The sequence below is a fragment of the Nelumbo lutea genome, chromosome 4, assembly GCF_056320005.1.
Source record: "Nelumbo lutea isolate HS-2025 chromosome 4, American lotus-T2T, whole genome shotgun sequence".
NCBI classification, from domain to species: Eukaryota; Viridiplantae; Streptophyta; class Magnoliopsida; order Proteales; family Nelumbonaceae; genus Nelumbo; species Nelumbo lutea.
Window position 1 is genome coordinate 37,827,642 of NC_142687.1, and position 25,056 is coordinate 37,852,697.

The 25,056-nt window shown below is 38.8% G+C and overlaps 1 pseudogene; it reads left to right on the top strand.

The window, feature by feature from the left end:
- The first annotated feature begins 839 nt into the window (after window positions 1-839).
- Window positions 840-12,835, top strand: LOC148855264 (putative RNA-dependent RNA polymerase 1; annotated as a pseudogene).
- The last annotated feature ends 12,221 nt before the right edge of the window (window positions 12,836-25,056 follow it).

A 25,056-nucleotide genomic window follows, 5' to 3' on the forward strand; every position in this document is an offset into this window, starting at 1 on the left:
TTATACTTTTCCTTTTTCTTCTAACAATCAACACTAAATTGTATTACTCTACTCTGAAAGCTTGCTGGTAATGCAGCTTGGGGCTTGTCTTAGCAAGAGCAAACATATAGGAAATTATTCAAATGAAAAATATAGGTTGGTAAAAGGCATAAAGAGAGGTGAGACAAAACCAAATGCCATTTCAGTAAAAAGTTTTGGAAAAAGAAAAAGACAGCAAAAATACCACCGACTTTTGAATGGGATATTGGTTGGACAATCTATTGTCGTGAATAGGTTGCTGGAAGTGGGGACGGAGGCTGCTCTATTTTCATTCCAACTTTTCTTCTCTATATGTTATTATATGCTTCTCAAGTTTTTTATTTTCTTCTATTGTTTTGCTTCTTCTCTTCCAACGCTTCTCATTCTCATGTTTTCTGTCTTTTTGGAGTTGCAGCAATTGTTCTTCATTTGATTATAGCTGCAATATTCATGCACATTGTGCTGTTTATTTTGGTTCTTCATTTGGGGTTTTTTGTCTCACCTTGTAAGTTAGAGGACCTTTTGCATTACTTCTGATAAAAAGCTAGTTTATAAGAAGGGATTGCAGGTAAGGACTAAGGAGTATAGAAGATGGGTTTGTTGGGTCATGATGCATTTTCTTTAAAACATATCTTCTTTTGTTAATATGTTAAACTTTATTATTATTTTTTTTATAAAAAGCCCTTGATTAAATTAAAACTTCTATGTTGTGTTGTTTTTTCTGTTTAGTCTATATATTAAGTAGAAGTTTATGTACTGTCTATCAAGTATCAACTGCTGACTTGGTAGCATACATGAAACTGCAATTTTATTTCTCTTGCATGGGTAAGAGTAGGACAATTCAGGTTTCTGGTTTCCCCTCTAATGTGACTGCAGAGGTAGTCAAGAATTTTCTAGAGAATTACACAGGAGATGGAACCGTTTATGCACTAAAAGTTAGACATCACAAGAATGCGAAAAATACGAGAGGATTTGCTTTTGCTATTGTCCAATTCACATCATCTCAAAGTTCTAATGAGATGACTTCGTTGGTTGGTCGGGGCCTATACTATGAGACTTTCTATCTGAAGGTCAGGGACATGAAACATGATATCGTACAAAAGCCAAGGGTGTTGAGGCAAGTTAAAACAGGAAAGCAGAAATAAAATAGTAGAAATATTGGGAAAAAGATTTGATTAACTGAGGTGTACTAGGGTTGAATCAACCCTATTTATAGTTACAGTGAGACTGTACATGGATAAGAGATAAAGCTTATCTGGGCTAGTTTAGGGTTATCTAGGATAATTCTTATTTGGAGATAGATTCTTATCTGGAGATAGGATTAAGATTATCCCAACTTGCTATCTTGAGATAGGATTAAGAGAACCTAGATGGTTAGGTTTTCTTGATGGGCCTAAAGATTTATGTAGGCGTGCATGGGCCATGCATAGGCCCATGGACGTCTACGTTATTATCCTCCTACAAGCTGAACAGGGTGATGAGAAGCTTGTCCCGAAGAGTAGTGAAACGAGCTATGGAGAGAGGTTTGGTGAAGATGTCTGCTATCTGATCTGTTGTTGGAACATACCGAATTTGAAACAACTTCTGAGTGACAAGGTCACGCAGGAAATGGTAGTCCACCTCCACATGCTTCGTATGGGCATGAAAAATGGGGTTGGCTGCCAGGTGGGTAGCACTCATATTATCACACTAGAGAATAGGGGAAGGAGCTAGAAAGCCAATGTCTTGTAGTTGAGACTGAATCCATAACAACTCTGTGACTGTGTTGGCAAGAGATCTGAACTCGGATTCGGTGCGGGAGTGAGCAATGGTATGTTGCTTTTTTGAGCTCTAGGAAATCAGGTTGGAGCCAAGGTAAACTGCATAACCCCCTGTGGACTGTTGATCATCAGGACAGCTGACCCAATCGGCATCAGTGTAAGTAGTCAATTGTCGGGAAGAGGATCCTTGAAAATGAAGACTATGAGTGAGAGTGCCCTTGAGATAGTGAAGTGTTCGTTTTACTACTGTCCAATGTTCATCAATGGGAGAGTGAAGAAACTGGCAGATTTTGTTGATTGCGAAGGAGATATCCAGATGAGTGATGGTGACATACTATAGAGCCCCAACAATGCTCTGATACTCCGTGGGATTAGATAAGGGCTCGCTGGAATCTTTTGAGAGTCGGCTAGAGGTGGACATGGGCGAGCTTGCAGGTTTGGCCCCTTCAAGGTTGGTTCGATGCAGTAGATCCAGGATGTAACGCTGTTGGGAAAGGAACAAACTACTAGATTTGCGACTTACCTCAACCCCTAGAAAGTAATGCAGTTACCCTAAGTCCTTTAACGGAAAAAATGAGGAGAGTGACTTGAGAAACCCACTAATAGCAGCGGCAAAGGTTCCAGTCAAAATAATGTCATCGACATATACCAGCAAAAGTAGGGTCTTTTGTTGGGAGGAGAAAATAAACAAAGATGGATCAACAAAAGAGTTGCGAAATCCCATTTGTTTGAGAACAGAGCTCAACTGTGAGTACCAGGCACGTGGTGCTTGTTTTAGGCCAAAGAGAGCCTTCTTCAATTTGTAGACATGGTTAGGGTATTTGGGATCAATGAACCCTTTCGGTTGATTCACATAAATGTTTTCATCAAGGATGCCATGAAGGAATGCATTGTCAATATCCAGTTGCTGAACTGGCCAGTTCTGTGCAAGAGCAACAGAGAGGATTGTCCGTACGGTTACCAATTTGACAACTGGACTAAAGGTATCAAAGTTCAGGGACCTGGTTAAAGCCCTGAGCAACCAATCGGGCTTTATAGCGATCAATGGTTCCATCTTCCTTCTTCTTTATTTTGTGTATTCGCTTAGTTCCTACTGTGTTCATGGAGGGATCATAGGGAACCAAGTGCCAAGTGTCATTTTTAATGAGGGCCTGGTATTCTTTTTGCATAGCTAGTTGCTAGTTTGGTTATTTGGTGGCTTGGTTAAAATTTTTAGGTTCTTGATCCTGTAGGAGAGTGAGAAGAGCAGACGGGATTGGATACCTTGTCACAAGTTGGGACTGAGGAAGGGTCCTATCCATGGACCGTGTACATGTAGAATGAGTGTGTACTGGTTGAGAAACTAGGGCTATAGAGTTCAGTAAATCTTGCATGCTGCAATACCTTTGTGGTCGATCAGAAGAGGATTGTTCCAAAGGTCCTGAGTCTAGAGAGATGGTTGCTGAACTAGAGTTGGATGCTAGTGCAGATGGAGGCTGCGACGAAGGAGGTATCGACGGTGTTGTAGGTTGCAGAGGTGCAGGACCTGAAATGATAATTCTTGTGGAAGTAGGAGTTGTGCTTGGCGTTGCTTCAGGAATTCCTGGAAATAATGTTTCATCAAATACCACATGGCGAGCTATAAAAATATGCCTTGAAGGGACATGAAGACACCTGTACCCTTTGTGAGAGGTATTGTAGCCAATAAAAATGCACCGTAGTGATCGAAATCGAAACTTATTTTTGTTGTAGGATCGTAGAAAAGGATAGCACGCACACCCAAAACAACACAATAGAGAGTAATCAGGAGCTGTTTGAAAGAGTTTCTCATGAGGGGACATACCATGCAATACCTCTGTTGGCAGTCAATTTATCAGAAGATCTGCAATTTCTATCGCATCAGCCAGAAGGAGAAGGGGAGCTTGGAGGAGGCCAATAGAGATAAAGTAGATTCAACCACATGTATGTGCTTCCGTTCAATTGATCCGTTCTATTCGTGTGTATGGGGGCATGCCAATCGATGTGTGATGCCTTGTGAATCTAAGTATCGAGAGAAAGAGCGACACTCTCCCTAATCGGACTGAAGGACTTTTATTTTGGCATTGAACAAAGCCTCTACATGTCTCTTTAATAAATAAATCACAAACATCTGATTTTTTAGCCTTAGGATACACCCAAGAAAATTTTGAAAAATTATCCATAAAAATAACATAATAAGAAAATCCATTATTCGATTTAACAGGAGTAGGTCCCCATACATCTGAAAAAATTAAATCTAATGGATGCTTGGACTGAGAACTAGACGACTTCAAGGGCATTCTATGACTCGTGCCCATTTGACAAGACTCACAAACAGACTCATTAACACTAGATCTAAAGAACGGAAGACCAAACTTGGAAATAACTTTCCATACATTTCGCATAGCTGCATGACCAAGGCGATGATGCCAACCGCAAAGTGAGGTACATTCTCCAAGAAGCGCTTCGGGTGTGATTGTGGCTGACGCAGGAAAACTGTATAACCCATTTCTACTGGCCCCTCAAAGGAGGATTCTCCCCATATAATCCTTTACATAGCAACAGTCACAGTGAAACTCAAAACACAAATCATTATCCTTTATAAATGGATTGACAGAAAGTAAATTATTGCAGATAGAAGGGACATGATAGATATCTTTCAAAGAAAAAGCATGCTGATTAAAAATCATAGAAGATCTTGTATGATGAATATTCAAACCTCGAACGTTGCTGACCTTCACTTGATCTGGTCCAAAATACTCAGTGCGATTCTGCAGATTATCTAGATCTAGGGTCATGTGATGAGTAGCCCTAGAGTCCGGGTACCAATTGGGGTTAAAATTATTTTCATATTGATTCTGGGGTGTATTTACCCCTTCATGAAAAGCAGAAGGATCATTGCAAGAATTATCAGAAAAACCAATGGCATATTTTGCTTTTCTACACTGTAGGGCACCGTGTCCAAATTTATTACAGATCTAGCAAGTGACATTATTTTTACCTCCGCATCCTCCAAAAAATTGTTGAGATTGATTTTGAAATGATTGGTGATTATATTGTGACCACCACATCCACGCCCTTTACCTCTATTGTTGTTCAAGTTTGGAGAGAACTATTGCGGGGGCTTCTGAAAATTATTTTTCTTAGGAGGGACGTCGACCAGATTTGCACTTCGAGTGTCAGATGCAAGAGCTAGGTCTTCAAGCCAACTCTCATGGTTCAGAAGTGCTCCCATAATATTAGCAATAATGAGATTTGCTGCATCTGGTCGATTGGTAAGTATTGTAACCACCGACTCATATTCACTCCCTAAGCCAGATAAAATATAAAGTACCGGTTCAGACTTGAGCACTGGTTCAGATACTGTAAAAAGTATCAACAATGGATTTTGCTCGCTATATATAGGTAGAAATAGAAAGAGACCATTTTTTAAGATTTTGCAGTTGTCTTCGCAACTGTAGTACCCTGGATCAGGAGTGTGTAGAATAACTGTAAGCAAGGGAAGTCCATACCTCAGATGATGTTGATAGACCTACCACTTGCGCCATAACTCCTTTTGTGAGAGAGGAAATCAGCCAACTCAACACAAGCTAATCGATGTCTGTCCATTTTTCGAATTTAGGGTTCGCAATCATCCCTGTACCATCTGGATTGGGTATAAATTCAAGCAACGGCTTCTTCTTCCCTTCTACGAGTTCCAATAGATGGTGGTGTCAAAGGACGGGAAGGAACTGAGCACGCCACAGTAGGTAGTTGTCGCTTCCTAATTTGATAGAAAGATAATGGGTGACGTTGTTGGATGCTGTTGGGTTGCTACTATGTGTGCTTGTCTCTGTTGACATGGATTTGATACCAAGTTAAAATAGGAAAACAAAAATAAAATAATAGAAATATTGGGAAAAGGATTTGATTAACTGAGGTGTACTAGGGTTGAATCAACCCTATTTATAGTTACAGTGGTTGAGTTATAGTGAGACTGTACAAGGATAAAAGATAAAGCTTATCTGGGTTAGTTTAGGGTTATCTAGGATAATTCTTATCTAGAGGTAGATTCTTATCTAGAGATAGGATTAAGATTATCCCAGTTTGTTATCTTGAGATAGAATTAGGAGAACTTAGATGGTTAGGTTTTCTTGATGGGCCTGAAGATTTACGTAGGCATGCATTGGCCATGCATGGGCCCATGGATGTCTATATTATTAATGCATAGCTTCGAGCATATAACTTTACATTTTGTCACCAAGTTTCAGCCAAAAAGTTTTATGTTCTCTGGTGTTGTAGTGAACTTCAAGTTTGGTTTGCGGAAGTTATACTTTCTATTGTCTCATTGTCACATGGATTACAAACTGGAAAGGTAATGATGTTGTAGTGAACTTCATGTTGTAGTGAACTTCCAGGTTCAAGAAGGTCACTGTTAAAGTGTTAAAGGATCAAAATATACCTCATGGCTCACATTCAAGAGCTATCTCAATTTTTAACAAATAGCATGTAAGTATATTGATTTGACATCAAATTCCTGCTTAAATAACAAAGACAGAATTAAAAGAATTCATGTTCAACATTATTAAGAAGAGGATTAAAATAAGGGACAAGGGTTGAGCTCCTGTTATTGTCCTAGAGAAAGAAGAAAATAATCACAAGAGAAGGAAAAAAAAAGGGGAGTCCCTGTTTCTTAGCTCAGAAAAAGAAGGGAAAGAAGTCCTCAAGAATGAAGAATGGGTGGAGCCCCTGTTTCTATTCCAGAAAAAGAAAGAAAATAATTAGAAAAATAACAAGTAGACGTACCTCTTTTCTATGGGTGGAGCAATTATCTCACCTGGAAAAAAGAAGCAAAAGGAGAAGAAAAATCTATAATTTCATGCCCAAATTGCTCAAACTCTTAAATGTCTTAAAACTAGTATGTTAATTGAACCTCAATAAAGTAAGAAAGCAACAAAAGCAGATTTATTTATGAAGAAATAAAGAAGAATGGTATGGTCTATCACCTCCTATTTCTTAATATTACAAACTCATAAATAGAAATATTACAAAGACTATATAAAAGTAAGCTTCTGTAGTAGCCTTGACAACTATAATCTCTCTATCACATCTTTAGCCTAGATAGAAACTTTAGAAAGCATTAAAATGTCCTGGTTGGTATATATGGCTAAAATTTCTTTATTAATGTCTCTATGCTCCACCTGACAATCGTCTTATATGGATGACTTGTGAGATGCATCAACATAGAATTACAACACGGCTTAAAATTCTGTTTTGAAAATTGGATTTTGATGCTTTGGACCTGGTTTAGGACTTAAACTTCTAGATTTTGGTGAAATTCCAAGAAATAAACTCTCTTTCTTACTTCTTTTACTTAATATATTCCTATTGTATCTCCCTTATTAATATTTCTTCTCATTTCTCTTATTTGTCTAGATTTTCTACTTCACTTTTTCTCTTTATAAAGCTTGTTGATGTCATCTCTGAAACAGAACAAACTATACAGTTTTGTAAGAACTAAAAATGGTGTTTCATAGTGTATAAATTGCAATCACTTGTAAGTGAAGTATGTGGTGCTGTTTTAGTTGCAAACAAGAACTATAGGTTCATGCAAGATGTCATATTAAGAATTCAGATTCAATGCAAGTAAAAAAAAAAACACAACCTTTTAGCATTGAAAACTTGAGCTCTGTTAGTTATGTTCTTATCCTTTTGAAAGGATATTACTTATTCCATGAATCACATCACTACTTCTAATTTTGTACTTGCCTGTTTAAAACATCCAAATGATTATGATGTCAATACTAGTCAAAGATAGACTGCTGACGCTATTTTGTATTGTTTAGATGCTTGGTGCTCCTAAGATTTACAAGAAACCTCAACACTACACAGAAAATAAATATGAAGATCATCTTTTAAACTATTTTATGGAACAAGATGATCAATGGGAAAGAGCAACTGATTTCACACAGTCATGTTGCATTGGACAATCTTCTGCCCTGTGTTTAGAACTTCCATACAAATGTGCACTTCCAGATATCCATCAAAACTTTGCCTATTATAGAGAAGATGAAGGTAAATTCATATTGAAGAGTGGTTTTATTCTCCTGCAGTTTGGATTTTGTTCTCATTGTTGGTCCTCAACAAGGATCTAAATTGCCATATGAAATCCTATTTAAGGTTTGTTCCTTGGCTCAGTATGGTTGCCTTGCAGGGCCGACACTTGATGCCACATTTTTCAGGTTGGTTGATTCTCAAAGCACACGCATTGACTATATAGAATATGCCTTGGAAAAGCTGTATCACTTAAAAGAGTGCTGCTATGAGCCAGTGAATTGGCTAAATGAGTAGTATAGAACATATGACACACAAGCAATTTCACAAGCCACCTTCCATCTTCTTAGGTGATGGCTTGGTATATGTTTGAAGGATTCAAATATCTCCTTCTAGAGTATACTTTTGTGGTCCTGAGGTTAACATTTTCAATTGTGTCTTATGTGAGTATTCAGAAGATATTGATAACTTTATCCGAATCTCTTTTGTTGATGAGGATTTGGATAAACTCCACTCTGCTGATGTATCAATACGTACATCTACTGCAATTGAAGAGCAGTGGACTGATATCTATAGAAGGATACTTTAGACCTTAAGAAATGGTATAATTGTTGGTGATAAAAAGTTTTTGTTTCTTGCTTTCTCATCAAGTCAGTTACGTGACAATTCAACATGGATGTTTGCATCAAGGAATGGACTTACTGCAACAAGTATAAGAGAGTGGATGGGTGATTTCAGTAAAATAAGAAATGTAGCAAAATATGCAGCAGCCAGATTGGGACAATCTTTCAGCTCTTCTATGGAAACTTTGAACGTTTATAAGAATGAAATTGAAATTATTGATGACATAGAAGTTGAAAGAGAAGGAACAAGATATGTTTTCTCAGATGGAATAGAGAAGATATCCACTGATTTTGCAAAGAAGGTGGCAATGAAGTGTGGCTTAAAAGATGCCACTCCATCTGCCTTCCAAATAAGATATGAAGGCTTCAAAGGTGTTGTGGCTGCGGACCCAATGTCAAAAAAGAAATTGTCCCTAAGAAGGAGCATGTCTAAATATGAACCAGAAAACACAAAACTAGATGTTTTGTCATGGAGCAAGTATCAGCCTTGTTTTCTCAATCGTCAACTAATCACTCTATTGTCTTCCCTTGGGGTCAATGATTATATTTTTGAAAAGAAGCAAAAGGAAGTTGTGGATCAACTAGGTGCTATCTTAACAGATCCATTAAGGGCACAAGAAGCACTTGAGATCATGCCACCCGGAGAAAGCACAAACATCTTCAAGGAAATGCTGATGTGTGGTTACAAGCATTATGCTGAACCATTTCTTTCAATGATGCTCGAAACATTTCGAGTGTCAAAGCTGTTGGAATTGCAGACCAAAACAAGGATATTTGTCCCAAATGGAAGATCAATGATGGGATGCCTAGACGAAACTAGAACCTTGGAATATGGACAAGTTTTTGTGCAAGTTTCTAGTATTGACCATAAACAATGTCATGGCAATGCCCTCCTTTATGTTAAGTAGAAATGAATCAAACAAACACAAATTTATTGTACAGGGGAGGGTAATTGTTGCTAAAAATCCATGCCTGCACCCTGGTGATGTGCGTGTTTTGCAAGATGTAAATGTTATAGCTTTGCACCATATGGTGGATTGTGTTGTCTTTCCACAAAAAGGACCAAGGTAAGGCATTCTGTGATTTCTTCCTGCAGTTAGGTTTGGGGAAAATAAGATTCCTAGTTTGATCTCTCTGGTACTTTTATATATTTATTTAAGAATCTACACATAGTTTTTATTGTAATAAAAATGGCTTAGTTTGCTATTATTAGTTGATTTGTTTAGATATTGGCTTGCATGCACCACTTGCTCTCAACATTTTAAGCTTTTAATGGGCTTTTGTTGATTATTTTCATTTTGTTGTCCCTTCATGCTACTTGTGGTAGAATACTGGAAATCCCTTTTTCTTCTTTCAATGAAATTGTTTCTATTTATGAAATAAATCTTCCTAACATTAGTTGCATTTTGATTTTAGACCCCATCCAAATGAATGTTCAGGAAGTGATTTAGATGGAGATATTTACTTTGTCTGTTGGGACCCTGAACTTATTTCACCTCGTCAAATCCCACCTATGGATTATCAACCAATACCAAGTGAGAATATGGACCATAATGTTACAATTGAGGTAATAATCTTGACCAAGTGTGATACTTCAATGCAATTCTTGAAGGAAAATTCCATAAAACAGTTTTAAGGTCAGCTATGTTGTATTAAGTAGCGTGTTGGGTAGTTAAGGAACATGTCCAAAAAATGAGTGTAGAAAAATGTGAATGCTTAGATGGATGAGTGGTAAGACTAGAAAGGGCATGTTAAAAATGAAGTCATACAAATGAACCAACCTAGGAGTAACTCCAAAAGGTGATAAAATGAGAAAAAGTAGATTGAGATGGTTTGGTCATGTGCATAGAAGATCATCTATAGCACCTACTAGAAAAAGTGATCTATTACAAGTTTTAAGGGCTAGAAGAGCTAGGGTTGGACCAAAAATGACTTGGGTAGAATAAGAAATGATTTAAATGCCTATAACTTAATGGTGGACATCTACAATATAAATTCACAATTTTATTGACATTGGTTTCTTATACATTGTCTGGTTATTATAACAAATCCTCTGCATTAGTTTCTTATACATTGTGGATGATACTCTATTTTCCTGTGATGCTAGTCTGGTTTGAGGTGGTTTCGGATTTTAGGTTAATCTTGCTAAAAGTGAAATGATGGAAGTGAGGGAAGTGGAAAACTTACATGAGCTAGAAAGTTTCCTGGATTGTAAAACTGACACATTTCCCTCCAAGCATTTGGGTCTACTGTTGAGGGCCTAATGCATATAAAAATCATTTTGATCTTGGTGGTGGAGAAGGTTAACAACAAGTTGGCTTCCTAGAAGGCAAGGTATTTATCAAAAGGAGGCAAGTTGACCTCGATAGAAAGTGTTTTGGCTAGTATCCCATGTCTCTCTTCCCCATGCCCGCAATATAGCATTGAAGATTGAGAAAGTTATGAAAGACTTCTTGTGGATTGGTTGGAAGGACACTTAGAAATATCATCTTGTGAAATGGGAGCAGATTTATAAACCCCTTAAAAATGGTGGCTTGGGTACCCGGAAGTTAAAGGTGTTCAACTTGACTCTCTTGGGCAGGTGGTTTTGGAGATTCTTTGATGAACCAAAGGACTTGTGGTGTATTATTATTGCTCAGAAATATAGTCTCCACAATAATGGGTAGGATGCAGATGATTCAGACCGCCCTTATGGTTGTGGTGCTTGGAGAGGGATTTACAAAGTTTACCCTCATTTTCTGAAGGGGATATAAGGCATGGGCGGGTGATTGGTTGAAGTTCTGGAAAGATAATGGGTGTGCAGACTTTCCCCTTATAGAAGTATTCCCAGATCCGTATTCAATGACTTCTGACAAAGAGATTTCAGTGGCTGCATCTTATGCTAGTCATGGTGATTTAGTGCTCTGGATTCGTTCTTTTAGAAGGAATTTGAATGATTCAGATGTGTCTCAATTATTTGATCTGTTGTCCATGCTGCAAAACCTAACAATAAAGCCACGACTTCCAGATCAATGGGTTTGGTTATGGTCTAAATCTGATTCCTACTAAGTCAAATCTTTTATAATGCTCTTAGGTCAAAATCCATAAGATGTTTTCCTAGTAAAACTATTTGGGGTGGGATTGCTCCATCCAAAAACAAAATTTTCTCTTGGTTGGCTGCTGAAGAGAAGTGCCTCACGAAGGGTATGTTGGTCAGGAAAGGCATGAATTTGCCTGATATCTTGTGTGTTATGTTAAACAAAGAGGGAGAGACCACTAATCATTTGTTTATCCATTGCAATTCTCCACTAGAATTTGATCACACTTTCTCAATGCCTTATCTCTCCAAAGATGCATGACTTCAGTCAAATCCCTTTTTAAAAGTTGGAAAGTTGGAAGAATGAGCAAGAAATGGTGGATTCTATGGTCGGCTATTCCCTTAGCTGTGTTTTGGGCTATTTGGGGCAAAAGGAATAGGAGGATTTTTAACAAAAAACAGACTCAATAAGAGGTGTCTGGAACTACTGAAAAGAGGTATTTCTTTTTGTAAGCAATATATTTATTTCTGTGTGGTCCAGGAAGTAGAGGAGTACTTTGCAAGTTATATAGTCAATGAAAGCCTAGGAATCATTGCAAATGCACACACAGTCTTTTCTGATAAGGAGCCAAAGATGGCTGAAAGTAATGCATGTCTTAAGCTTGCAAAGCTTTTCTCAGTAGCTGGACTTCCCAAGGACTGGTGTGCCTGCTTTGATCCCACAAAATCTACATGTGAAGGAATATCCGGGCTTTATGGAAAAACTAGACAAACCTACCTATGTATCACAAAGGGTAATTGGAAAGCTATTCAGAGCAGTTAAAGGCATTGCACCCGACACATCCTCTATAAGATCCTTCACACTGAATATGGCGAAGAAGTCTTATTATGACCATGATATGGAAGTTGATGGTTTTGAAGATTATATAAGTGATGCTTATTATTACAAAAGTGAATATGATTCCAAGTTGGGGAACCTGATGGATTATTATGGGATTAAAACCGAGGCAGAGATACTTGGTGGAAATATAATGAAGATGTCAAAGTCCTTTACTAAAAGGAGAGATGCTGAAGCAATCAGCTTGACAGTTAGGTCTTTAAGAAAGGAGGCAAGGGCCTGGTTTTATGAGAAAATTGAGTCAAGTTTTGAAGTTGATGATGTATATGCAAAGGCATCGGCTTGGTATTATGTGGCATATCACCCAGACTACTGGGAATGCTACAATGAAGGAATGATGCGAGTTCACTTTCTCAGTTTTCCATGGTGTGTTTATGACATGTTGATCCATATTAATCAAGAAAAGGCAAGTACCAGAAGGGTTCCCCAGTTATTAGTGAAAGAACGGTTTAGGAATTGTATCAAGATGAGTTGAAAATGTGGATATATTCCTAGTAGTTTCTCTTAAAACCATTTATATATGTAGATGAGTTTGCTTGAAGAAAACAATTGAATTTAGCTAGCAACTGCTGCCAATTGATATCGGTACTTTGTCTTGAGTTCAAAAATTAATATCTTGTATAAATTGATATTCATTGTCTTATATGTATTTTTTCTAGCTTGCAAATTCCAAAAGAATATTTACAGGAAGATACAGTAATACACACAATGGAGCATTATCTGATTCATGATATGTTAGCAAATTTTTATTGGAATTTAGCAATGGATTCAATAATTGAAAAAGGAAAAAATTTCAATGACTGTAATGTTATGGTTATGTAGCTTTGACAAGGCTGTGACACTTACATATGGCCAGTCTCATGCTATTGGTAAAAGTCTAAAAGAGTCTTATTTGCCCACAATGGCACGCCAGTGGCTAGAAAAGGGTGTAGAACCATCCAGGAAATAAAATCTGTTAATGGGTTTCAACCGTCCACCCATCCACCATCCATCACAATTAATCGTATGAAGAGTTTAATAGTCCAGTTCAAATGTTGACCCATAAAATGATTTTGGCAGTAACTGGTAACAAAGTAAAAGAAAACCTAGAAAATGTAGAGGAAAAAAAGAGGATTCATGTAATGTTGTCAAAAACACCATTCCAATAAAATAGAAAGTTATTGACAAAGTCCACTGTATATCAGTTCAAACAGAAAGGGTATTTAAATTTGAACCCACCCACTGGCTTGATAACTGACTGGTTGGCTTCTACGGTTTCAGAAAATAGGGCAATAACATCTGCTTTGCCTGAATAGGATTGTTGTTGATTTGTTTTTTAGCTTACGGTCATATCTAAAGTTGTTATTCCTTTTCTTTTTTAATGGGCATTTAAAGTTATGAAGTTGTTACTCAACCGAATTGTATTGTCTTCTCCTTAATTTTATTAACATTCACGAGTCATAATATTTTCTTTACAGTCAGTGAGAGCAATGCAACAGAAATAAACGGGTACGATCATCTGGTGAAATTCCGAAAAGTAACATTATATCACTAATAAAACTATCCAAAAGAGAAACCGACAAAGGCTACCTCGACCTGGACGAAGCAAGCCTGATCCGATTCATGATTTATTGATCTCCACTCCACATCCACTCTCTCAATACTGAAACACCCATTTAATATCTCTACAGAAATACTAAAACACCCATTTATTAAATGACAATAGAATTTGCCAATAAATACCCATTTAGAATTTTCACCCAGAGACCTGGACAAGTAGAATCAGTCGTTTACATAGTTAAGATGTTTATGGATGGACCTTATTATCCAAAACTTCGTTTTCATGTCCTTGTGAGTTGTGAGCGAAAGATCAGAAAAGTCTTTCTCACCCATGACAGTAGTCCAGTTGAGAATATCAGGAAATTTCACCCAGATAGAACAAGTAGATTCTATGAAACAGAGAGCCATCCTCTACTCTTGACTCATGAGTAATGAACCTACACGGTGGGGGAAGCCTCTCTAATGATTCTTACTCAAGCTGAGAAAGTTTTAGTGACTGTCCATCGATCATGAGATGGCCAACCGACTAAAATACAGATAAGGTTGTCAAGAATAGAGACCCAGTTTTCACTCTTGACTCATGAGTGATGAACATATACGGTAGGTAGCCTCTCTAATGAATTCTAATCTATTCAAACTGGGAAAGTTTTTAGTGACTGTTCATTGACATGGCCATCTAAAATTTGTAATTGTGCTAGTCCACTTGTTTTCCTGATGTTGTCTAATCTGAGGTGTTTTGAATCGAGGACACAATCAGATAATTCTATCAACGGGACGAGGTCTATGTGGAATGATGAAGCCACACACTGAGATTTACAATCAGGAGAAAGGTTAGAGGCCCGAGGAATTATTCCCCGGGTAGGTACTCTGACACTCAAGTCAGTTGGGTAGGTGGTCGAGCCAAGTAGGTGGAAATAATGCTTGGTCTAAGCCAAAGAGATAGTGTAGAGATATTTAGAGAGTGTTCTTCCAAAAGTCCCTTACCTCGAGTGAGGAATACCTATTTATAGCTAGGTGTTTGTGTCCTAAATGGATAGGGCTTCTGAGGTTGTCGGGATGAAATCATCCATCGAGGTCTTCAAGAGGTTTCCTCTTCCTCGACAAAGCCTGTTGCCTTGTCCATGTAGGACACTCCTTAGTCGTGCTCTTCCGTTACATGTGGTGTCGACGTGGCTAGAGAGAGAACAGTTGTGGAGGCTGCTACGTGGCATCCTTGGCCAGTTCAACCATCATCCAAACACCACTCTTCCAGTTTCAAAGTTGAGGAGTATAGTGTTCGGCCGTGACTAGACGTGGAAGAGTTTTGTAGTTCTCGACTGAGGAACTTTAATTTCTTCGAGTTGACTAGGCTTGAGTTGATCCGGTTTGCTGGGCAAATCGATCGGTTCGACGCTCGTGCCATTTTCAAGGCGGGTCGGCAAACATGTCATTTCGTCTTCCCGAGGTCACACATGTGCAAAGGGTAGAGTCGAATCAGCATTGTTGATTCAAATTGATTTAGGCCGTTGGCCTCTTTAATAAAAGGGGAGGTGGCGAGGCATTTCACTTTGTCATTTTGAATGAGCAATCTTAGGAATTTGGCGTGAAATAGTCCTAGGCTAGTGCTTCGGGTGTTTCACAATGTAATCTCTTCATCTCTTTGGTAAGATGTTTTCATCTTCTTCGTCTTCTTATTCTTCCTCTTTGTCTAGTTCTAGCTCATTAAGTAGCAAGTGCGAGCTGGGGTCTCATCTCGAAGTTGTTGCGCTCGTGGTCCATGAGACCAATGCCCACAGGACCGAGGTCAAAGGGCTTGAAGGTGAGGGTGCTGCAGCAGAGGAGGTCGTGACCCTTCGAGAGGCCGAGGTCAACAAGGCCGAAGTGGAAGTTGTGTCAGAAGAGGGGCCCAACACCCCTACGCGGTTCGATAGCCGCTTCGCGTCTTCACCTTGTAGACTGACTCCTAGGGACTTGGCTTGAATTAGGGCCATTTATTGTATTCCCAAGGAGTATTAGATGAGGTGCCCAGGTATTGGTGAGAGAGTTACTTCGGCTTGGCCGGGTGAGCTTTTCATATACGAGCACAGCCTGAAAGCCATGCTAAGGTTTTCTTTAAGGCAGTGTATTGTAGTGATGTTGAGGTGGCATCGCGTCCAACTGGTTCAATTGATGCCCAACTTCTTGGCTACACTCCAGCTCGGCCATGCGCTCTCTTAGCTCTTGGATCTCGGTGTCTTTGTCGATTGGGACCATGTTTGCGGACTTCTCCCCTTTTGGTAATGCAAGCCGATCTCAGACTGAGCTAGATTTGGGTATCAAGATTGGAAGTTGATGCAAACATTGACCGAGCCATTCTTTTGTCGGCACTCGAGTGGAGTGATGAGATCTATTGTGGGGCTTGTGTGAACGGGGTCAGGCTGGGGAGTCAGATCTTCTAGATGGTTGTGGTCGTTCACGGTTGGTCTGGGCCCTGTGCTTGTTTGCGTGGTGCTTTTTGGGGTCCTCGGTGCGATGATCGACTCAAGTAGGCACTTGCGTGGCAGGGCGAGTAGCTTGGGGAGCTTGAGCTAGTTGCACTAGCGTCTCCATCATGGGAGCTTGAGTTGGTTGCACCAGCATCTCCATCATGGCTTGGATGTGATCGATTTTCTATTGCATGGCTTGGAATTGTGCAGGATCGACCGCAGTCTGATGCTAGGGCTCCCGAGGTGGAGAGTTAAGGAATGAGCGGGATCCTCGAGATGGGGAATGGGCTCCAGAGTGGTCAGATGTGTTCTTAGGCATGGTTGTTTTGTGCGTAGAAGGATGTTTGGGAAATGGTTTTTGTACGCTTCCCACAAGTGACGCCAACCTGATGCTATTCGATCTGAGGTGTTCCTAACCGATGACACAATCAGATAATCCTACCAAATGGACAAGGTCTTGATGGAAGGACAAAGTTGTGCACTGAGATCTGGAACTAGGAGAAAGGTTAGAAGCATGAGGAGTTATTCCCCAGGTAGGTACTCCGATGCTTAAGCCAGTTGGATAGAGAAAGAGGTGGTCGAGCGGAGCAGGTGGAAATAATGCTTGGTCTAAGCCAAAGAGATAGTGTAGAGATATTCATAGTGTTCTTCCAAAAAATCCCTTACTTTGAGCGGGGAATACTTATTTATAGTTGGGTGTTTGTGTCTTAGATGTATAGGGCTTCTAGGGTTGTCAGGATGAGGTTGTTCGCCTAGGTCTTCGGGAGGTTTCCTCTTCCTTGGTAGAGTCTGCTTCCTTATATGTGTAGGACATTCTTTCTTAGTCGTGTTCTTCCGTTACGTATGGTGTCAACATGGCTAGAGAGAGAACGACCATAGAGGTTGCCACGTGGCATCCTCAGCTAGCTCAACCATCATCTAAACACTCCCTATTTGATTAGATTAGATAGCCTTTAGCACGTGCATTTGCACATGTGAGAGGAGAGAGAGGATAAAAAGAAAATATTGATGAATTTTTAATTATTAGGGTAAAACACTTAAACCTCCCTTGAGTTATAGTTTCTCACATGACTTAAAACCTCCTTTAATGTGAAAATGTGGGCCTATTTCTTAAATCAAACCAGTCCTATCGGTTCATGGAAAACTGGTAACTGGAAATGAATTGAAGTCGATCGGTTAATCGACAATTCAGTTCATCAGTTTTTTAGTTTTTTATTTTTACAATACATATTAAAAAAATCTTTAGACATATAATAAAAAAACAAAAATGTATATAAAATATTATATTTTAAATAATAAATAATATATTATATATTATAAATATATATATATATTTATATATAATGCATATTTATTAATTTGTAGTATATAAAAATATATATAATATACAGATTTTGAGAGGACTAGACTGCAATTTGCTGTTAACTGGCCTGGGTGAAGAGTTTTGGCAGGGGTTCTTACTTCTTAGGGGCGTTCTTTTTTTAGATTTTGAGAGGGGGGAAACCAAGAATCCCATATTCTTTTCTCAAATTTATGTGGTGATCAAGGAAAGTTAATTTTCCTGGGTATCACCCATTTCCTAGGTGGGTAAATAACTTTTCCACCTAGGGGGAAAGTTGTCAACACTTGAATGAGACAAAAATGTCCTTTTAATAATGGATTTTTATGACTAAAATAATTATTGCTTTATTTACATAAGAAATAAAAGAACATGGGTAAATGCATTTACCCGGATACGTGTTTCTCAGGAAAAACTTACCCAAGTAACAGCACTTACCTGGATAAGTAACTTACCGAAAAGCAAACATAGCCTTAATACCCTCAAACCTTTGCCAAACTGACTTCACTGGGACGAGAGCGTGCGGGGAAGAAGATGAAGATGAAATGGGCTTTACCACTGAACAAACTGAGCCCAGCCCATCAACTTGTCTGACGGTCGGGCTAATAGCAGTAGTCGGGTTAACCCGCAGGGGTCTGTGCCCAATCCCCAACTTGCGAAAACATTGGCCCGGACCCACCCTCCTGAGTCCTGAGAAGAGCGGGAAATGAAGAATGCTCTGGATTCTGCGACGGCTGACCTTCCACTGGTACCAACTCCAACGTGGATCCTGTCGATGCCTGCATCACACTATCTCTTTCATTCTGCCAGGAAAGGATTCTGCCGATGAGAAGCGCAACCCGTTAAAATTTTGATCTTGGGTGTGAAGAGCTCCGCAAGCTTCTTCTCATTCAGAGTGAAAAATGAGAAGCCATTTACTCCCCTTCATGCCTTCGCACAGCCGGAGTGAGCCGATTCCTCCATCGGATGGACATCCGCCGTTCCACCTCTTCATTTAAGGGGTGGCATCCATCTGAAAAACATAGGATTAAACACCTATGGAGGAAATTTTCACGGTCCCGAACTCCTTCATCAGCAACCACAACCTTGATCGAACCTCCAACCACACGAACTAATGCTGAGCCTTCCTCTAAAATCCCAAAATCCGCCAAAGTTAAATTGGCTATTGTTTGAACTTTGACACGCACTTGAGGATATTATCTTAGGTAATATCAATGTGGAGGCTGACAAAGTAGTGTGCATGTTAGAGATGATCAAAGGGCAAATAAAGTGGGAGCCAATGCCATACCCCATTGGTATTGATTGCTAGTTGTGGGGATCAGATGCAAAGACATTTGCAAAGGGCAAATAAGGGCCCTTGGCTCTTCAGGATGAGATGAAGCTTATCTAAGAAATGGTCCATTGAATCTCACAAAATAGATGTTGTGGGTATGTAGGGAAGTATCTCAGGCATATCCATATGTTATCTCTATAAGTTGCAAATGGAACTTTTTAGCATAGATTGTTTTTGGTTTAATAAGAGGACAATTAAAATCCAACCCTCACATTATGACATTTGCAAATAGATCTGGATGGAGTGCAAATACAGGAAGCTTTTGTCCACCATACAGGGAAGGCCTTAATGTGATGTTTGGCATCCATGATGAACTCTCCTTGCCAATTATCCAGAAATAGACGATTTCTGGAATCAGCGATTTTTGAAAATTCATCAAAATTTGTTATTATTTGGTATCATTTATGCCATGTAAGCCGATTTTTGAGAAATTGACTTTGAGTCTGTTTGATACTGATTTTCAAGAGTTGATTATTTTTATATTACAGTTATTATTCAATGCCATGTTAGATGCCAAGCCATCCTCAAAAAATTAGAATCAGTTAAAAAGTCAGGAAATCACCATAAAAGGTGATCCCTGAAAAGCCATCCTCAAGAAATCGGCCAACCAAATAAAAACAAAAGACAATCAGTGAAAAGCATGCTTGGCCACAGCATGGGCTGCTTTGTTACCCGACCTATGGACACCATTGAGGGATTCTGTTCTGGCCATTATTAATCGCAATCTATGATTTGATTTTTGATGCTCCAAGGAGGGAAGCTCCGACACACAATTTGTGATAATATTGGAATCCACTTCACGAATTATAAAACTTTCGAGTTACTAAAAAACATTCCAGTTCTTTGATTCGTGATTACTGATTGCTTTAGGTGCTTTTAGAATCTGCAATATGGTTTCAAAATCAGCAAAACAAAACAATTTTCTATTTTCTCACACACCATCAGGGCAATTGCGTCCTCAAGAGCAATTAAATAATCTATGGTGTAGACGTTTGAAACCCCAGGGAACCTCTGGAGAGCAAACCCTAGGGAACCACGTGGCACTCATGCAATCTGCATGCAGCAACTCATCCAACACCTCCTAGCCCAAAAGAGAACCATGCAATAAATACTAAATAGGTGGCATCTATCTAGTTCAACCTTACTGAAATCAAAACCAACATGCCCATATCTATGTACGCGCCAAGATCGGATCCGGACCAGCTACATCACAAAATCTTGCAGTTTCGGGTACGTGGATCTAGAATTGGGCCTGAAAAAAAGGGGCAGGCCCAGGAAAACCCTTTTGGGCCTGGAGTCAAAGTCCCTCCTACAAGTCTGTGAGAACCAGCTAGAAATAGTAGTGGCAAATGGTTCTAAAACCGTGATTCCTCTTACGGGCCAGACTTTCTATCTGATGGATGTAAAAATTGCATGGATGAAGATGAATTGTCCAAATTTTCAGGCAGATTGGGAGAAAATGACACAACTAGCTAAAACATTACTTGCAAACAATTTTGCATCCACCTCCAACAGAGATACCTTCATCAGGGTGGGTTCGAAAGCAACTCTCTCTTTGGAGTTCCCCTGTCTCCTCCCATCAGATTCCCCTTTGGAATTCCCTCTTCCCTCATCTGAGGTAACTCTCTCTTTCTACATTCACTGTTATAAATTTCTCTATGTTCACTTAGTGTGCCTATTCAACTTTTTACTATTTCCTAGTCAGTCAAGAGTCATGAAAATCCTAAGTTGGAACGCTAGAGGCTGCAACAACTCCCATACCATCCAATGCTTAAATAAGCAAATTAGAATTTCAAACCCGGACATAATTTTTTTGTCTGAGACAAAACTAGATGAAGAAAAATCAAAACTCTTGGGAAGAAAACTAGGGTACTCTCGGCTTTGTTATAGCCCAGCCCAGGGACAATCAGGGGTCTATTTTGTGGTTGGAACTTGGAAGAAATATTTGCCCATTTCCATAAAAGAGATCTCCAATAGATGTATCATTCATTATCTCTATTATAAGTGACTTGAATGAGGTTTTACACTCTAGGGAATACAGTGGAGCTAGAGTTTCAATCAACGGAATGCCAACTTCACTGGCCAACACTAATTGACTTGCACTTCCTATTAGAAATTGAGATGATTGGAACCAAATTCACTTGGTCCAACAAAAAGTGGGGACAAAGGAAAGTCAAAGAAAAACAGCATCGGGGTCTGGCAACTATCCATTGGCACTCCATATTTCCTAATGCTAGGACCACATCCATAAAAAATGTCATGTCAGATCATTCACTTCTAATCCTCGATACTGATCCACAACAGATTCCTGGCCCAGAACAATTTCATATTTTGCCTATGTGGGCTGAGGAAGATGAATGCAAAGAAATCATAGAAAACCAATGGTTCTCTCCTCCTCAACAGGTATCTCTACCAAACAAGTTGCGTAGATGTAAAGAGGCTCTGAAAGAGTGGAATAGAAAGAGTTTTGGTAAAATTGAAGAAAAACTCAAAGAGATAGAAAAGAACATATTTGATTTAGAGGAGAGTGGAAATCATGAAGATCAGTAGAGGAAAACAGTATTAATAAAGGAGTATGAAAGATGGCTGTTGGGAGAAGAGAAGTTATGGAAATTAAAATCTCAGGAATTGTGGCTGAAGGAAGGTGATAAAAACATAAGATATTTTCACCAAATCACAAATTTTAACAGGAGGAGAAATGCTCTAGAATTTGTCAAAAAGACAAATGACCTTAGAGGAAGTAGCTGAAGCTTTTAAGGCCCAAGCAAAGGAGGTGAGCAACAATAATCATGATGAAATTCCAGAGCTACATGAATTAATACAGGAGAAAATTTCAGAGGAGGATGCTCAAGAATTACTAAGGCCTCCCACGAATGAGGAAATTGAGCAAATTGTCAAATCATTAAAATCTCATTCTGCCCTGGGCCCAGATGGCTTCTCGCCATACTTCTACAAAAAATTATGGGATACAATAAAAATGGATTTTTGTAGTTTGGTAAGAGAATTCTCTGAATCTGGGAAATTCCCAAAAGAAATAAATTCCACAAATTTAGTGTACATCCCAAAAGTAAAAATTCTGGAAGCAATAAGTCAATTCAGACCCATAAGCGTATGTAATGTCATCTACAGAATAATAGCAAAACGTTTGGTTCTCAGAATGCAAAATCACCTGGATAGACTAATTGCTCCGAATCAGTCTGCTTTCATCAAAGGGAGACGGTGTGTAGATAATGTGATTCTAGCCAAAAAAATCATGCATAAAATGAGAAAGCAAAAGAAAGGAATAAGCTGGGTCCTACTGAAGATTGACATGTCAAATGCTTATGATAGAATGAGGAGAGATTTCATTACTAAAGTTCTACAGAGTATGGGGTTCCCAGATAAATGGTGTAAAATGTTTGAATGGTGTATGGAAACCCCAAGATTCTCTATCAAAATAAAGGGAACAAACAAAGAATTCTTTTCACTCAAAAATGGGCTAAGGGAAGGTGATCCACTATCACCTTACTTATTCATTATAGGAATGCGAATACTCTCCGGCATGCTTCTCAAAAAGGAGACGCAAAAGAAGATCAGGAATCACTTTGAGTAGGAATGGCCCAAGTATCTCTCACTTACTGTTCGTAGATGACTGTCTCATTATTTGTAAAGTTGAGGTTAAGCAGGTACAACAAATCTTGGAAGTATTGAAAGAATTTGAAAGGATTTCGGGTCAAAAAATCAATAAAATAAAATCTGTAGGGTATTTCAGTCCGGGGGTACCTCGGAAAAAAGTAAAATTTCTCCTAGCGCTACTTCACATGAAAAAATTAAATAAAACAGAGAAATATTTGGGGACCCAACCTGCTCTTGGGGACAAAAGCGAAATCAATCAATTGGAATTGCTAGAAAGAATTAAACTAGGTTAGGACTGTGGAAGGCAAAGTTGTTTTCGCAAGCTGGAAGAACTGTCATGATTAAAGCAATTCTTCAGTAGTCAGTGCCAAACTATATCATGGGAACCTCAATTTTCTCAAGTGCCATTCTAAAAAAGTAAAAGCAAGTCCAGAGAAATTTTGGTAGGTCATAGAGCAATGCACACCATAGCATGGGAAACTCTCTGTCAATCCAAAAAAATGGGTGGGCTAGGATTCAAAAGAACGAAGGAGTTTAACCAAGCTTTATTTTGTAAAAAAATTTGGAGATTATGGTCCAGTGAAAAAGGACTATGGAGGGATGCAATAAAGGCAAAATATATTAAAAATCAATCCATTTACTCCCTAAAAAGAAAAAAGTGGACTCGGGGTGGTGGAAAAATGTTCTACAACTATGGGATATCATTAAACCAAATATGGTATGACAGGTCAAAGGGCAGAAGTTTTTATTTCAGATCCATGGGTTCCTTCTCTTACTAATGGTATCCCAGACATAAAACCCGAAATAGCCACTCTTGTAAGGTGTCTAAAGGTGAGTGAGCTCATCACCATATCGGGAGAGTGGGATAGTAGGAAAATTTAATCAATTTTTAAGGAGGAATGTTACAGTCAAATCCATCACACCCTAATCTCTCATCATTTACCTTTTGATAGAATCATCTGGAAGAGATCAAAATTGGGAGAATATGAGATTAAGGCTGGCTACAATTTCTTCATGTCAAAACAGGCCTCACCTTCTGGTCAGCACTGGAATTGAAATCTCATATGGAAAAGCAAACTTCCTATGAGATTCCAGCTATTCATCTGGAAGGCATGGTGGAATGGTATTTCCACAAAAGACAAATGGCATTTTATTGCTAAAGATGAGAGAAAATGCTCTCTATGCAAGATTAATACAGAAACTTGGCAACATGTGTTCTTTGAGTGTCCTTATGCTCGGGCAGTATGGCTATCAGCCAATCTAGGAATAAACCCAGAATTCATAAAATACAAGGAGCTCTATATATTTATACAGGAATGGATTGATTCTAAACTAAGCTGCCTACGTAAGGAAGAAAGACAATAGTCTTTTGCAAAGTTTCTCATACTATTCAGATTAATATGGGATATGCGAAATGCAGCGGAGCACAAAAAGAATATCATTAACCCAGCACATTTAATCCATCACACGTGCTGGTATCTAGTCCCAAATGAAGCAATACAGTCCTCCCACCCGTCATTCATGCATTCCCATATAATCTTATCTAAACATTTCAATTTGTTCATCGACGGGTCTTTTAATCCTTCATCTGGTATGGCAAGAACAGGAGTTTGGATTATCATAACAAATGATAATGAGGTCTTCTCAGGCAGTAGAAGGATCACAGCTGCTAAACCCCCTTCAAGCCGAATGGTGGGCTCTCTTACATGGCATTCAATATGCCATAAAGTTGAAGTTGAAGAGATTGAATATCTGTTATAACTGTAATAGCCCATGTATGAATAGGGCTGCGCATGAACTTGCATGTAAATATAACATCGTAGTCGAACGTATGAACAGTCAGGGTAGCATATGTAATGTTTTTCTATAAGTAATAGAAGCTTTCTGAGGTTTACGAAAAAAAAAAAAAAAAAAAAAGAAAAGAAAATAAAAGATTGATTATTTGGTTCAAAAAATAATGCATTATTTTTTCTATTTAGAAAATTGTTGCATTTTTTTTAACCATACCACCCTTATTTAAAACCATAAATTGAACCACCTAAAACATCCCATCCCTTTATTAGTTTTCCGACAGAATGACAAAAAGATTGTAATACTAATACTCCTTGATTTGTTAAGTTGCCAAAAAAATGCCAATTTTCAAATTTCAAATGACCAAAATGCCCATAATATACTTTTGAAATAGGGCATTGATGATGATGACGATGATGACATTTTTAATTCTTTAAATAAAATAGACTCATGAGTATTTTCCTGTGATTGCATGTATTTGTAGGGATGTCAATTTTTTTCATTTCTCCAATCCTTATGGGGGGACCCACCCCATTCAGGGAAGGGATGGGGATGATTTTCCCCCACAGGGAAGGGGACGGGGAAATTTTCATCCCTGTTGATAGGGATGGGGAGAGCACTCCCTACCCCACAGGGACCCCGATCTCCAC